Here is a 16,453-nt window from a genome sequence, read left to right as displayed (position 1 = left end):
AAGACTGGTTATAAGTGGAATTCTGCACAGAACTCGGCACAATATTCATTGACCCCAACAAATTTTTAAGTGACAAATGCTTGGGAAAGGATGGTGTGCATTTAAATAGACTAGGCTCAATGAATTTCAGTAAAATGATTACAGACATCTGTAAAATCATTAAGAGTAAGGGAAACTTATACTGTGTGAAGGGGGTGAAAATTCAAAAGTGAAAATTGAATATAAAAAACATCTTCCATGCAAAATTTCCATTATAAATATAAGTACTAAGGGCAGTAAGTTTCAAAACTCGTGTTTAACTCCAAACCTGATAGTATTTCATCAAAATGTACAATCGCTATCCAATAGAGTAAACAAATTTCATATTTTGTTAGAAATTGACATGAAAAATACTTCTGTATTATATTTGCTGAACATTGACTTGATAAAGAGAAACTTCATATGATATGCATTCCAAATTTTGTATTGGGTAGTTATTTTTTTCAGAAATTGTGTAAACATGGTGGTAGCTACACTTATGTTAAAAATAGCATTAATTTTAAATGTATGCCTCATGTAGAAAAATTATCTGTAGAGAAGGATATTGAGGTAAATGGAACTGAAATTTCAGGTGAAAAAATTGCTATAATTTGCCTATACCGGGCACAAACTGGCGATATTAACATCGTGTTAAAGAACCTTACACAAGACTACACACAAAAAACTTATTATATGTGGGGGTTTCAACATTGACTTTGCAAGTAAGTCCAAACAAAAAACTGCATTACTGAACCTCTTAGCAACTTTCAATTTAAAGGCTACTACAGAAACACCAACACACATCACAAAAACCTCAGCCACAATCCTTGATCACACATTTACAAATGTGCTCTTGCAATATTCAACACAGCCCCACAATACAGGCTTTGGGGACCACACAGCCCAAGAAATTAGTATAAGATTAGGAAAACAGTTTGGTTCAACTGAATGTCTAACAACGACATCTAGGAAGTATAATGATCAGAATATACAACATTTCCTTAACTACCTGAGTAAAGAAACTTGGGAAGACATCTATGAATGTAGAAGTACAAATGATAAGTTCAACAAACTCCTAAATAGTTTTAGCTATTATTTGGAACTTTGCTTTCCACTCCATAAAAAGACAGTCACAAAAAAGGATCTGAAAATAAAATGGGTCACAACAGGAATACAAATATCTGCGCAGAAAAAGAGATTAATTCATGAAATATTTAGACAGCATACCACATCCCCAGAATTTGATTCCTCTTTTAAGAATTACAAAAAGATTTTAACACAAATCATAAAAGAAGCAAAAAGAATGGCAAATAGTTCCTTCATAGCAAATGCACCAAATAAAATGAAAGCCACATTGGACATTGTAAGGCATGAAACAGGAGTAAAATGGAGAGAATACCATAATATGAAACTGAAAGAAAACTCTTCTGTAATATCTTATCCCCAGCAGATAGCAAATAATTTTAACTCATATTTCTCTGAGGCAGCTGAGATTCTGGTGAAGCAAAACTCTCAATATGCTGCCACTGCAAATCAGATTAAAAATATCCCTAGTAACAAGTCTCTCTTCCTATACCAACAGGTGAACAGGAAATGCTAAAAACAATAGGGGAGCTAAAATCAAAATTTTCCTCTGGTACTGGAACAGGAGTAAAATGGAGAGAATACCATAATATGAAACTGAAAGAAAACTCTTCTGTAATATCTTATTCCCAGCAGATAGCAAATAATTTTAACTCATATTTCTCTGAGGCAGCTGAGATTCTGGTGAAGCAAAAATTTCAATATGCTGCCACTGCAAATCACACTAAAAATATCCATAGTAACAAGTCTCTCTTCCTATACCAACAGGTGAACAGGAAATGCTAAAAACAATAGGGGAGCTAAAATCAAAATTTTCCTCTGGTATTGACTACATACCAGACCATATCATTTAAAAATGTGCACCCTTAGTAGTTAGGCCCATGGCAGACATATGCAATATTTCACTTTCTCATGGAACCTTCCCAGAAAGGTTAAAAATAGCTAAAGTGAAGCCATTGTACAAAAAGGGTGAAAAAACAGATATAACAAATTATAGGCCAGTCTCTCTACTACCTGTTCTTTCAAAAATAATTGAAAAAATCTTTTATAAAAGACTCGAAGATTTCATTGAAAAAAATAAACTTTTCTCAGCTACACAGCATGGTTTCCGAAAATGTAAATCCACTGAGACAGCTATTATTGATTGAAACTTTAAATGCATTAGATAAAAAAGAACACATAGCAGCAATATTCCTAGATCTTTCAAAAGCATTTGACATCATTAACCATAGTCAACTGCTTAGAAAGCTAGAAAATGTTGGTGTCAGAGGCCCAGTTTATTAGTGGGTAAAGCCAAATCTGCAAAACAGACACCAAATAGTTGAAGTCTTGTACAAAGAAGGAAAACATTTAATTTCTTGTCAATCAGAAAAACAGTGTATTAAATATGGTCTGCCGCAGGGTTCTGTACTGGGACCAATCTTGTTCTTGCTGTTTGTAAATGACTTGGAACCATCCAGCTCTAACTATAAGTACATTAAATATGCTGATGATACAAATATACTTATCAAAGAAAAGACCCCAGAGAAGCTCCAAAATGAAATAAAAAAGAGCACTTCACATGTATCAGAATTGTTCACAATGAACAACTGAATAATAAACATACATAAAACAAACACTATGCATCTACACACAGTGCAGAATAAACAGCCTTCAACTGCAACCATAGAACTGTTAGGCAAAAGACTTGAAATTGTAAATAGCACCAAATTTCTGGCAGTTTGGATCCAAGATTACCTAAGATGGCAGAAACACACAGAACACCTATGTAGTAAATTAAATACCTTTTGTTAGGGTATAATTGTTCTTGCTGGACGCACATCAATGCAAGTCATAAAAAATGTGTACTATGCCCAGGCAGAATCGCTACAAAGATATGGTTTAATATGCTGGGGAAATTCACCATCCGTCAAAAGCTGTTTTGTTGCACAAAAAAGAATTATAAGAGCCATGGAAGACACAGAACCTCGATCTTCGTGCAAACCCTCATTTAAAAAGCTTAATATTCTTCCATTACCATGCCTATATATCCCATAAACAATAACGTTTATAAGGAAAATCGCTGAAAATAGCAAGATTGCTCCAAAAAACCAAAATATCCATTTATACAACACAAGTAATAATCAAGATTTACATATGCAGTTTTCACATACGACACTAAAACAAAAAGGACCCTTGCAAGCAGGAAAAAGACTGTATAATAAACTACCTAAAAACATTAAGGCAATAACCGGCATGCATAAATTCAAAACTGCAGTGAGTGACTACTTGCTACAGAATTGGTACTATACTGTCAATTCATTTTTATCTACAATGTAAATATGTGAAAATTATAAATAGTTTATACAATTAGGGCCAAAATAAGAAATAGTATTATCTGTGTATTATATGTGGTCTGTTACATACCAGGTGATCAAAAAGTCAGTATAAATTTGAACACTGAATAAATCACGGAATAATGTAGATAGAGAGGTACAAATTGACACACATGCTTGGAATGACATGGGGTTTTATTAGAACCAAAAAAATACAAAAGTTCAAAAAACTTCTGACAGATGGCACTTCATCTGATCAGAATAGCAATAATTAGCATAACAAAGTAAGACAAAGCAAAGATGATGTTCTTTACAGGAAATGCTCAATATGTCCACAATCATTCCTCAACAATAGCTGTAGACAGCAAAACAAAAGCTGAAATTTTAAATTTAGCATTTGAGAAATCTTTCACGCTGGAGGATCATACAAACATACCGCTGTTTGAGTCTCATACAGATTCCCTTATGGAGGACATAGTAATATACATCCCTGGGGTTGTGAAGCAGCTGAATGGGTTGAAAATAAATAAATCGACAGGTTCTTATGGGATTCCAATTCAGTTTTACAGAGAGTACTCTACTGCATTGGCTCCTTACTTAGCTTGCATTTATCACGGATCTCTTGCCCAATGTAAAGTTCTGAGTGACTGGAAAAAAGTGCAGGTGATGTCTGTATATAAGAAGGGTAGAAGGACGGATCCTCAAAATTACAGACCAATATCCTTAACATCAGTTTGTTGCAGGATTCTTGAACATATTCTCAGTTCAAATATAATGAATTTCCTTGAGACAGAGAAGTTGCTGTCCATGCATCAGCACGGCTTTAGAAAGCATTGCTCCAGCGAAACGCAACTCGCCCTTTTTTCACATGATATCTTGAGAACAATGGATGAAGGGTATCAGATGGATGCCATATTGCTAGACTTCCGGAAAGCGTTTGACTCGGTGCCCCACTGCAGACTCCTAACTAAGGAACGAGCATATAGGATTGGTTCCCAAGTATGTGAGTGGCTCGAAGACTTCTTAAGTAATAGAACCCAGTATGTTGTCCTCGAAGATGATTGTTCATCAGAGGTGAGGGTATCATCTGGAGTGCCCCAGGGAAGTATGGTAGGTCCGCTGTTGTTTTCTATCTACATAAATGATCTTTTGGATAGGGTGGATAGCAATGTGCGGCTGTTTGCTGATGATGCTGTGGTGTATGGGAAGGTGTCGCCATTGAGTGACTGTAGGAGGATACAAGATGACTTGGACAGGATTTGTGATTGGTGTAAAGAATGGCAGCTAACTCTAAATACAGATAAATGCAAATTTATGCAGATCAATAGGAAAAAGAATCTTGTAATGTTTGAATACTCCATTAATAGTGTAGCGCTTGACACAATCACGTCGATTAAATATTTGGGCATAACATTGCAGAGCGATATGAGGTGGGACAAACATGTAATGGCAGTTGTGGGGAGGGTGGATAGTCATCTTCGGTTCATTGGTAGAATTTTGGGAAGATGTGGTTCATCTGTAAAGGAGACCGCTTATAAAACACTAATACGACCTATTCTTGAGTACCGCTCGAGCATTTGGGATACGTATCAGGTTGGATTGAGAGAGGACATAGAAGCAATTCAGAGGTGGGCTGCTAGATTTGTTACTGGTAGGTTTGATCATCATGCAAGTGTTACGGACATGCTTCAGGAACTTGGGTGGGAGTCTCTGGAGGAAAGAAGGCATTCTTTTCGTGACTCGCTACTGAGGAAATTTAGAGAACCAGCATTTGAGGCTGACTGCAGTACAATTTTACTGCCGCCAACTTATATTTTGCGGAAAGACCACAAAGATAAGATAAGAGAGATTAGGGATCGTACAGAAGCATATAGGCAGTCATTTTTCCCTCGTTCTGTTTGGGAGTGGAACAGGAGAGAAGATGCTAGTTGTGGTACGAGGTACCCTCCGCCACGCACCGTATGGTGGATTGCGGAGTATGTATGTAGATGTAGTTGAGGAATTATGTTGTGAACAGCACTGTAAAGCATGTCCAGAGTTATGGTGAGGCATTGGCGTTGGATGTTGTCTTTCAGCATCCCTAAAGATGTCGGTCGATCACAATACACTTGCGACTTCAGTCTGGGGACCTGGGAGGCCAAGCATGACGAAAGTGGTGGCTGAGCACACCATCATCACCAAACGACGTGCACATGAGATCTTTCACGTGGAATATGGGATGGAGTGCCATTCTGCATAAACATCGTACTAATAAAACCCCATGTCATTCCAAGCATGTGTGTCAATTTTTACCTCTCTATCTACGTTATTCCGTGGTTTATTAAGTTTTCAAATTTATACTGACTTTTTGATCACCTGCCATATGTGTGTATCCGATAACCAAGGCCGAAAGTAAGAAATGTGTACGTGTAAAAGTTATTTGTGTATTTGTGAAATGTTTTTCCCATATGTTAGACTTATATTGCTATATACTGGAAACCATACAGCAGTTTTCTGTTAAACTTTATTGCAATTATTTGACTTGTCCTATATCATTATGTACCCCTGTATAATGTGTGATTTACAGGACCAATAAATATACAATACAATACATACTTATCCAGGACAGAGTAGAAAATAGAATAACTTCACCTAATGCTGTGTTACCTAGTGAAGTGGTGATTATTTTGCAGTGGGGAGATTTTCAAACAAAATTTAATGAAAAGTGCTGGTCTGCACTTGCTCAAGTGACGTTAATATCAGATCAATGGGATCCGGGCAGAGTCATATATCCCCCAGGGATGTAAACGTTCTGAGTTAATGGGCGGAGTGACGACCGTCGGATCCCGAGTTGCTCTCAGTGTTTCTTCTATAGTGGTTTTCATGCACTGAATTCCTTCAAAATCTTAAAGTATTCTACCATCCCACACACAGATATACTATGAAAAAAAAGATCATACTAAATAGCATTTGTGATTACGTCATTCACAATGGTTCCTGGTGGGGGATTTCCTTGTTCCATTCGGTCAGACTACTAACAACCTCTGGCTCACTATATAATCTCTTGGAGGACTAAAGAGCCTTCTGCATATGTGTTTCTGGTACTACTCTTATATACTCTGCAAGAGCATGCATGAGGTAAGGATTTGCACAGTGCATTCGCACCTGCCTGTCCCCAGTCTGGTCTTGTCCCGACCTTGCTCAGCTGCAGCATGAGGTGGAAATTTGCACACCTGTTGTCTTTGATCTCTGTCATTTGGCACAGCTCAGGGACAAGATATATTAAGTCTGCCTGGTCAGTTCTTCTCTCCCTCAGTTTTTTTTGATCAGTGCAGTCTCCATGTATAATTAGGTTATATTTTTGCTTCAGATGGTCTTGGTATGTAATCTCTTCACCAGTTTCTTTGCAAAAAGTTGGTAAAATCAACATCATCAATTTTGTGTGTTCTATTGAATCATTACAATGATTCCAACACTGAATTCTTGAAAGATGCCTGGTAACTCCTTTATTGGTCGCATATTTCTGGATAAATTTGGAGAACCCTGTCTGGGAGCATTACTTTCAAAATAATTTTTTAATTCATGAGAATACTATTTGATGCACCACGAATTCCTTTCCTGTGCTAACCTCTTCATCTCAGAGTAGCACTTGCAACCTACGTCCTCAATTATTTGCTTGACATATTCCAATCTCTGTCTTCCTCTACAGTTTTTGCCCTCTACAGCTCCCTCTAGTACCATGGAAGTCATTCCCTCATGTCTTAGCAGATGTCCTATCATCCTGTCCCTTCTCCTTATCAGTGTTTTACACATATTACTTTCCTCTCCGATTCTGCGTAGAACCTCCTCATTCCTTACCTTATCAGTCCACCTAATTTTCAACATTCGTCTATAGCACCACATCTCAAATGCCTCAATTCTCTTCTGTTCCAGTTTTCCCACAGTCCATGTTTCACTACCATACAATGCTGTACTCCATACGTACATCCTCAGAAATTTCTTCCTCAAATTAAGGCCGGTATTTGATATTAGTAGACTTCTCTTGGCCAGAAATGCCTTTTTTGCCATAGCGAGTCTGCTTTTGATGTCCTCCTTGCTCCGTCCGTCATTGCTTATTTTACTGCCTAGGTAGCAGAATTCCTTAACTTCATTGACTTCGTGACCATCAATCCTGATGTTAAGTTTCTCGCTGTTCTCATTTCTACTATTTCTCATTACCTTCGTCTTTCTCCGATTTACTCTCAAACCATACTGTGTACTCATTAGACTGTTCATTCCGTTCAGCAGATCATTTAATTCTTCTTCACTTTCAGTCAGGATAGTAATGTCATCAGCGAATCATACCATTGATGTCCTTTCACCTTGTATTTTAATTCCACTCCTGAACCTTTCTTTTATTTCCATCATTGCTTCCTCGATGTACAGATTGAAGAGTAGGGGCGAAAGGCTACAGCCTTGTCTTACACCCTTCTTTAATACAAGCACTTCGTTCTTGATCGTCCACTCTTATTATTCCCTCTTGGTTGTTGTACATATTGTATACGACCCGTCTCTCCCTATAGCTTACCCCTACTTTCAGAATCTCGAACAGCTTGCACCATTTTATATTGTCGAATGCTTTTTCCAGGTCAACAAATCCTATGAAAGTGTCTTGATTTTTCTTTAGCCTTGCTTCCATAATCACCCGTAACGTCAGAATTGCCTCTCTCGTCCCTTTACTTTTCCTAAAGCCAAACTGATCGTCACCTAGCGCATTCTCAATTTTCTTTTCCATTCTTCTGTATATTATTCTTGTAAGCAGCTTCGATGCATGAGCTGTTAAGCTGATTGTGCAATAATTCTCGCACTTGTCAGCTCTTGCCATCTTCGGAATTGTGTGGATGATGCTTTTCCGAAAGTCAGATGGTATATCGCCAGACTCATATATTCTACACACCAATGTGAATAGTCATTTTGTTGCCACTTCCCCTAATGATTTTGGAAATTCTGATGGAATGTTATCTATCCCTTCTGCCTTATTTGACCGTAAGTCCTCCAAAGCTCTTTTAAATTCCGATTCTAATACTGGATCCCCTATCTCTTCTAAATCAACTCCTGTTTCTTCTTCTATCACATCAGACAAATCTTCACCCTCATAGAGGCTTTCGATGTATACTTTCCACCTATCTGCTCTCTCCTCTGCATTTAACAGTGGAATTCCCGTTGCACTCTTAATGTTACCACCATTGCTTTTAATGTCACCAAAGGTTGTTTTGACTTTCCTGTATGCTGAGTCTGTCCTTCCGACAATCATATCTTTTTCGATGTCTTCACATTTTTCCTGCAGCCATTTCGTCTTAGCTTCCCTGCACTTCCTATTTATTTCATTCCTCAGCGACTTGTATTTCTGTATTCCTAATTTTCCCGGAACATGTTTGTACTTCCTCCTTTTATCAATCAACTGAAGTATTTCTTCTGTTACCCATGGTTTCTTCGCAGCTACCTTCTTTGTACCTATGTTTTCCTTCCCAACTTCTGTGATGGACCTTTTTAGAGATGTCCATTCCTCTTCAACTGTACTGCCTACTGCGCTATTCCTTATTGCTGTATCTATAGCGTTAGAGAACTTCAAACGTATCTCGTCATTCCTTAGTGCTTCCGTATCCCACTTCTTTGCGTATTGATTCTTCCTGACTAATGTCTTGAACTTCAGCCAACTCTTCATCACTACTATATTGTGATTTTAGTCTATATCTGCTCCTGGGTACGCCTTACAATCCAGTATCTGATTTCGGAATCTCTGTCTGACCATGATGTAATCTAATTGAAATCTTCCCATATCTCCTGGCCTTTTCCAAGTATACCTCCTCCTCTTGTGATTCTTGAACAGGGTATTCGCTATTACTAGCTGAAACTTGTTACAGAACTCAATTAGTCTTTCTCCTCTTTTATTCCTTGTCCCAAGCCCATATTCTCCTTTAACCTTTTCTTCTACTTCTTCCCCTACAACTGCATTCCAGTCGCCCATGACTATTAGATTTTCATCCCCCTTTACATACTGCATTACCCTTTCAATATCCTCATACACTTTCTCTGTCTGTTCATCTTCAGCTTGCGACGTCGGCATGTATACCTGAACTATCGTTGTCGGTGTTGGTCTGCTGTCGATTCTGATTAGAACAACCCGGTCACTCAACTGTTCACAGTAACACACCCTCTGCCCTACCTTCCTATTCATAATGAATCCTACACCTGTTATACCATTTTCTGCTGCTGTTGATATTACCCGATACTCATCTGACCAGAAATCCTTGTCTTCCTTCCACTTCACTTCACTGGCCCCTACTATATCTAGATTGAGACTTTGCATTTCCCTTTTCAGATTTTCTAGTTACCCTACCACGTTCAGGCTTCTGACATTCCACGCCCCGACTCGTAGAACGTTATCCTTTCGTTGATTATTCAATCTTCTTCTCATGGTAACCTCCCCTTTGGCAGTCCCCTCCCGGAGATCCGAATGGGGGACTATTCCGGAATCTTTTGCCAATGGAGAGATCACCATGACACTTCTTCAATTACAGGCCACATGTCCTGTGGATACACGTTACGTGTCTTTAATGCAGTGGTTTCCATTGCCTTCTGCATCCTCATGTCGTTGATCATTGCTGATTCTTCCGCCTTTAGGGGCAATTTCCCACCCCTAGGACAAGAGAGTGCCCTGAACCTCTATCCGCTCCTCCGCCCTCTTTGACAAGGCCGTTGGCAGAATGAGGCTGACTTCTTACGCCGGAAGTCTTCGGCCACCAATGCTGATTATTTATCAAAATTTAGGCAGTGGCGAGGATCGAACCCAGGACCAAAGACGTTTTGATTATGAATCAAAGATGCTACCCCTAGACCACAGGTACAATGAATGTAACATTACTGGTCCAGAGTTCCAATTTATACTTCCTGATACATATTCTTCTTAGTGAACTGAAGGAAATATTTATTTAGCAAAACATATAATAGTGGATGACTAATAAAACAACTGTGACAACTTAGTATATAGATTTTCTACTTTGTATAGAATATTTTACACCTTTTATGAGATGTGATGTTGATGGGAGTGTTTATATCAGTTCTGTAAGGGGTGGGTATTGTGGATAAAAACGTGATTTACGAGAACACATAAATCATGACTAACGCCAAACACACATCACACCTTTCAAACAACCCTCACAAACAAGTGTGCCTGTTTCTTCATCACTTACAATTTCCATAGGGTTGCTAGGATTTCCTTCGGGAACCTCAAGTGGGAATGTCCATTCTGCAGGAAACGATTTAACACCAAACCTCCTCCGGTGTCTCGCTCAAGTACCTGTGAGGTAGGGATCCTGGGGAAGGGGGGTGGGAAGGGTTACCTGTCTTTGGGGCTATCTTCTTTCTGTTATATGATCTTAGCTACATTTCTATCTACTTTCTTTCGTACTACTCATTTTAGGACATATCTATTTTTTCCCTCTTTCCATATTCACCTACTTCTATTGCAGAAGTCCTTCCTGGTTTCTGTGGTTTCCAATAACCTACATCTTATCTTTCGATAAGAAGGCTGATGAATCAGACTACACAAACACAAATCCGCATACACACAAAATTACATTTATAAACAAATATTAAAATTACAGACTAGAAACTGGTCGCAATGTGAGAACCGCCAAGTATTGTAGGGGAAAGAATATGAGTACATAGGGAAACATACACATATAGGTATATAAACAATATGATGGTTCTACATCGCCTATTGATATAAAAACTAACCTATCTATATGTATATAGATATAAGAACACACACATATAGGTATATAAACACTATGATGATTCCATATTGGGAAGTATGAACTATGACGATTCTACATTGAGTGCACATAAAAAGGAGGCATGAGTATTGAAAGAGAACGCAAGCAAGATTGGAATTAATCATGATGCATATTTAAGAAAAGTCAGTGTAGCAAATACTCTGATAAATTGATGAATAATAGGATAGTGAGACTTGAATTATAGATAGACATTGTATATACTAAGGGTAAGGAGTGACGAGTAGAGGAGGACTCTAGGGAGTTGATGATTTACTGGAGAATGACTGTAGCTTTACCAGAAAATACTTTATTGTAGTATACATAGGAACATATACTGGGGTAATGAACCATGAGGCCTACTCAGAAAGGATAAGGGGGGTGTATCCGGCATTTTCTAAGTATATAGGGAAGTTGTACCTACATGGAGATAGGAGCTGTGGCCTAAAAAATAGGAATGTTTTATAAAGGGACATACCTACCACAATGAAAAGAGGAAGTGCACTCATATGGTCAACCCACAGGCAAGGTATAGATACTGATCCTAGCAGAAAAGGACTGTATCATGACAGAAGTCACACATTTTATAGGAATTATTCTGGAAGGTGTGAATTCTATGCACAACGAGCACTATTACATTTTGTGTAAGTTTTCCGAGTGTCAAAATGAACACTTTCATGTTGCCCAGAGTGCCTCCAAACTACAACAGATAATGAATGTGTACATACTTTGGAAAGGTAGTACAATAGGTGAGAACAAAAGTTGATTATTCATGTGTCATGAACAACTGGAGCCTACGACTGGAAAGACAGAAGAAAAAAGAAAAAGAATTATATTCCTTACCCTTAAGTGAAATGCTCACTCTTTATTATTAAAGTAAAATGAGAAAAGAATAGGTAAGTAGTAAGCAAAAGGTTATACTGTTAAAATGTGAATTGTTCTTATGTGTCATATTAATGTACATATTGATTATGTGTAAAATATTGCGTGTTCGATCTGAGGGGGGGGGGGGGGGGGGGGGGGGGATTCGAGAATTTCTGCGTAAATTCTAGAACCACTCGGTCTTCTACCGTCTCAAACACATGATATTTTAGATATAAGTGTGAGACATCGTATCTATTGCGTGTCACCTGTCTGTGTGTGCAGGTTGGAAGTTTGCCATGAGAAGACTGTAGACACGGCGGTCGAACGGCAGCGACAAGTATTTGTCGGTAGGTCCATGGAAGTCGTAATGAAAGTGCACGTCAGAACCAAGGAACTTCTGTGTTATTCTGTGCGGTTTAGTAACTGTGACTATTGTTAGTGATGAAAGAACAGTTGATCTGGAAATATTTTTAGTAACTTTTAACACAGACTTGCTAGAGACAAGACATGTTCACAATTTCTGTGGTTGTTAAACCAACTATACTGTACACATATCTTAATGTGTTTAATGTGAGATCACACAGGTGACTTACAAGAAGTTGAATATTTATGTGAGAAATGAAAATTTTGTTCCTTATGGAAGTTGAAATATATCAATGGTGAACTAAAAGTATTCTACGAGTACCTACTTATTTCATGAGTAGAGAGAGAGAGTGAGTCTTAAATGTTCCTTTCACTAGCATCATTCTTTGGAAAAGAAGTTTTTTAGAGATTGACGTAGCCAGCCATCCGGAGAAGAAGATCGGCTGTGCGTACTAAGTAAGTCGACACTTGTAAAAGAAGTTGGAAGATTGCAATCCAATTGTCATCAAAAACTTTAGACCTTCCTGGAGTAATGAAAACAATCGCAATACTGAAGGATGTGTGGCACTGACAGTGGCACAAAATTGGCCTATTAGAATGTAAAATAAATGTTAACTCATTGCATATCAGTGGAAACTTCTAACCAAATGTTTAAGTTACAAGAGTTTGACATTTTTGCCCAGTTTAGGTACTCCAAATTACAGTAACATTCATACTAGGGCAAGAGGCTACAAATGATGACATCTGCTTTAAAGTACAATAGAATTATAATTTTAATCTCACTATGCAGATGGCAATAATAGCTATTTTTATTTTTAACTCATGCAGTTATCTGTAAACTAGGGTGCGAGAAAAATGGAAGGATAGCCATCTTAATTAGGATATAGTTGAGATAGTAAGTAGCTAAATTTTCTCAACAAGTGCTGTTAAATAGTAATTATCTAGGAAAAGTTACTAGATAAAATTATAGAATAATATTAATGATAAAAATTAAAAATGTATAGCCTGCTGTAGTTTACAGATGGCAGAATTTGTGAAGGCCAGCAATAAATAAAAAAGGATAAAACTGAGTACTCTTTGCAACTGGGTGTCTTCAAATTCGTTGTTCACAAATGTACCAAAAAACAGTATGTGGATTCAACATGTTAACATATGTACCTAATAATATGAGGACACTCTTCTGACTACAAAAGCTGCTACATTTAGTTGTTGGATATTTATACTCTGCACAGTTACCTTGATATAACAACAAAATAAAACCTTTGGTATAGGAAGATGTATATGCTACCCAGACATACTTTTGGAGAGCTGCCCAAGTATTAACAATAAGGACTATTACTTACTGAACTTTTACATTGTGTTCATGTTGTACGGATGCACAGCACTCATGTATTGGAGGAAAAAGGGTTGAAAAGTGGACATCACCTGCAACAGACCAATGAATAACAAAAAAGGAAAACATAATTTGTACCTGCTTCACATATTTCAAACAGGAGACCAATTTCATAAACTGCATTAATTTTACTATATGAAATAATGCTCCTTCTGTTTCAGTTGTCTTTCAGTTATCAAGCAGTAAAGCAGGAATGCTTAATAGTGTGGCAGGATATTTTAGTATTATAGATCAAATGGAATTGACTGCAGAATTGGATGAGTTTTTAAACTTTGAAGAACATTAAATAGTCGACAGCAAGGTTTCACTGTTACTACATCACAACCATGTCACAGCATGTAACTTAAACCCGAGTCATTAGTACCAGCACTGGGGAGCACATCAGATCAAAAATAGTGGAGGGAGACCAGTGGATCAATGTTCTATAAGGAGATGTGCTTTCGGCTGTAAGTATGTAAGCAGCACACAAGAGGAATAAAAAGTGATGTGGCAAAGAGGGCTGACACTATGACAAAATGCAGTATGTGAGAGTGCAGACTCTCCCAGCATATACTTTTGGTGAAAAGCTCTTGTGATTCCATCCAGATGGCAGTGCTAAAGTACCACAATGTTTTGAAGAGTGTCATACTCGTCACCTTCTGGAAAAGTGACAAGATATTACAGATTTCATAATATTTATACTAGTAGTGTGTCCCCCTCCACTTGGCTATGGGCAGGTGGGTACCGCCAGCCAGAGATTGAAGTTGCTGTGGTGGTGGTAGTGGATGCATGTTCAGATTTCTGCTGGGCATTCTGGCAAGACAGACAGTGCTGGTGTGCTGTCGTTGTATTGCCACTAACACTGTATTCCGTGCTGCACCGCGTTGGTGTACTTCACCCCTGTTGACCAGAATTCTTGTGAATCCATATTTCAATGGATCCTTTTATAATAATGTCCCAATAGCCAGTTGCTTGGCACAGCACATTGATGGTCTGAGAGTCAGAGCTGTGCTCTTCCTTAATGCAATGCTTTTTTGTTACTGGTTTCTCTGTATGTACCAGTCACATATGCCTGATGTGCTCCTCGCAACATTTCAAAATACAGTGTTATGTTTGCCAAATGTATTGCTTGGGATACTTGCAAGTGATGCTGTTATTCCCAGGTACATTCAGTTTAAGTGGGTCTTTCTCAGAGCCAAGCCACTCTTTCATCATGAACAGTGGTTGGCAGACTAGAGGGATCACAAATCTCTGCATCAAGAATGCACAGATTGTGGCCCACGTGACACATGCAGCCCATGGTTGATTTGATGGCAGCCTGCCCCACACTATTGTTCTTGTAATTTTGTTGTTTTGTGTTTTATTCCCTCCAAAAATGGAGAATGGGCCCTTGTAGAACCAAGTTCTTTTGATCCCAGTCCATCTGGCATTGGGGTAGGGGGACCCCAATTCAGAATGACAACTTGCATCACGGTGTTATATTTTTGAACTCTCTAGTCCTTATGTAGTCACATTAAGAAGTTTTGCAGCCCAAGGTAGTAACAAGTCTGTACAGCCCTGTTCTATTAGGTTGGTGTATAAGTTCTTAGGATTTTTATTTTGCATGCTGATTTTCCACTTGCTATGAGTTTATTTATTGATTATCATTTTTTGTTTGCAGTTCACTGATGCTATTTGAGTTCACATATTGTCATTTTGTCATTTGGAGATAGTGGATGGAGCTGTGGATGTTAGAAAATGGGAGTGCCAAATGAAGAAATCCGAACATTCCATACATATTCTTCTGTCTGAATTCAATAGAGGGGTGACAGGGGCAGAGCCAGCCAAAAATATTTGCACCATGAATGGGGATAATGCCATTGGAAATACCATGGCAATAAAATGGTTTTCTCATTTTAAGGAGGAATGTTTTGACATTAGTGACCCTCTACCTTCAGAAAGATCTTGGGAGGTTTCATAAAGATTGTTTAAATGCATTAATTCACAATTACGCACCTCAGTGTACTCTAGAAACGGCAAATGTGATGAACTGTACTCTTTCCACCATCGTGCAACATTTGCTTGCAATGGGGGAGGTTCAGAAATTTAGTGTACTGTTACCAAGCGCTGTAAGCGAAATCAGCACTTGGCCATATGTGTGTCTCTGCTTGCTCAACATCAATTACCTCATGAAGAACACCAACCATTCCTATCTTGTATCATCGTTGGGGTGATGAGAAATGGTGTCTTTGTGCTAACATACTGAAAAGGAAGGAGTGGATGAGACCAAAGAGAAGAGCATCTGCCTTTACAAAGATTTGCACACATCCAGAAAAGATAATGTTATGCATCCGGTGGAACAGCGATGGTATGGTGTACTACAAATAGCTTCCCCAATGTGTAACCATCATGTTTGACATTTATTGTCAACAGCTGAGATGTCTTGCAGATGCAGTCCAAGAACAATGATTAGGAAGATTGCATGAAGTGATACTACTCCATAATAGTTCCCGTTTGCTTTCTGCTAGGCCATCAAAAAACACTATATAGGGGTTGGGAAGTCATTCTGCAGCCACCTTATTCACCTGATTCTTGCAGCCTCAGATTTTCACCTTTTCCACTCTCTACCAAACAACCTTCAAGGAACTTCCTTTCCAGACGAAAAT

At 38.3% G+C, this 16,453-nt stretch overlaps 1 protein-coding gene across 1 annotated transcript in view; it reads right to left on the bottom strand.

The window, feature by feature from the left end:
- LOC124616178 overlaps window positions 1-13,860 on the bottom strand; it is a 151,068-nt gene extending 137,208 nt beyond the window's left edge. Inside the window, exon 1 of the mRNA XM_047144464.1 lies at window positions 13,780-13,860. The gene's annotated coding sequence lies outside the window, so the exon portion shown is untranslated. The remainder of the gene's footprint in view (window positions 1-13,779) is intronic.
- Window positions 13,861-16,453: the final 2,593 nt, after the last annotated feature.

Source organism: Schistocerca americana, chromosome 5, assembly GCF_021461395.2.
Source record: "Schistocerca americana isolate TAMUIC-IGC-003095 chromosome 5, iqSchAmer2.1, whole genome shotgun sequence".
NCBI classification, from domain to species: Eukaryota; Metazoa; Arthropoda; class Insecta; order Orthoptera; family Acrididae; genus Schistocerca; species Schistocerca americana.
This window is presented reverse-complemented; position numbering and strand designations above follow the sequence as displayed.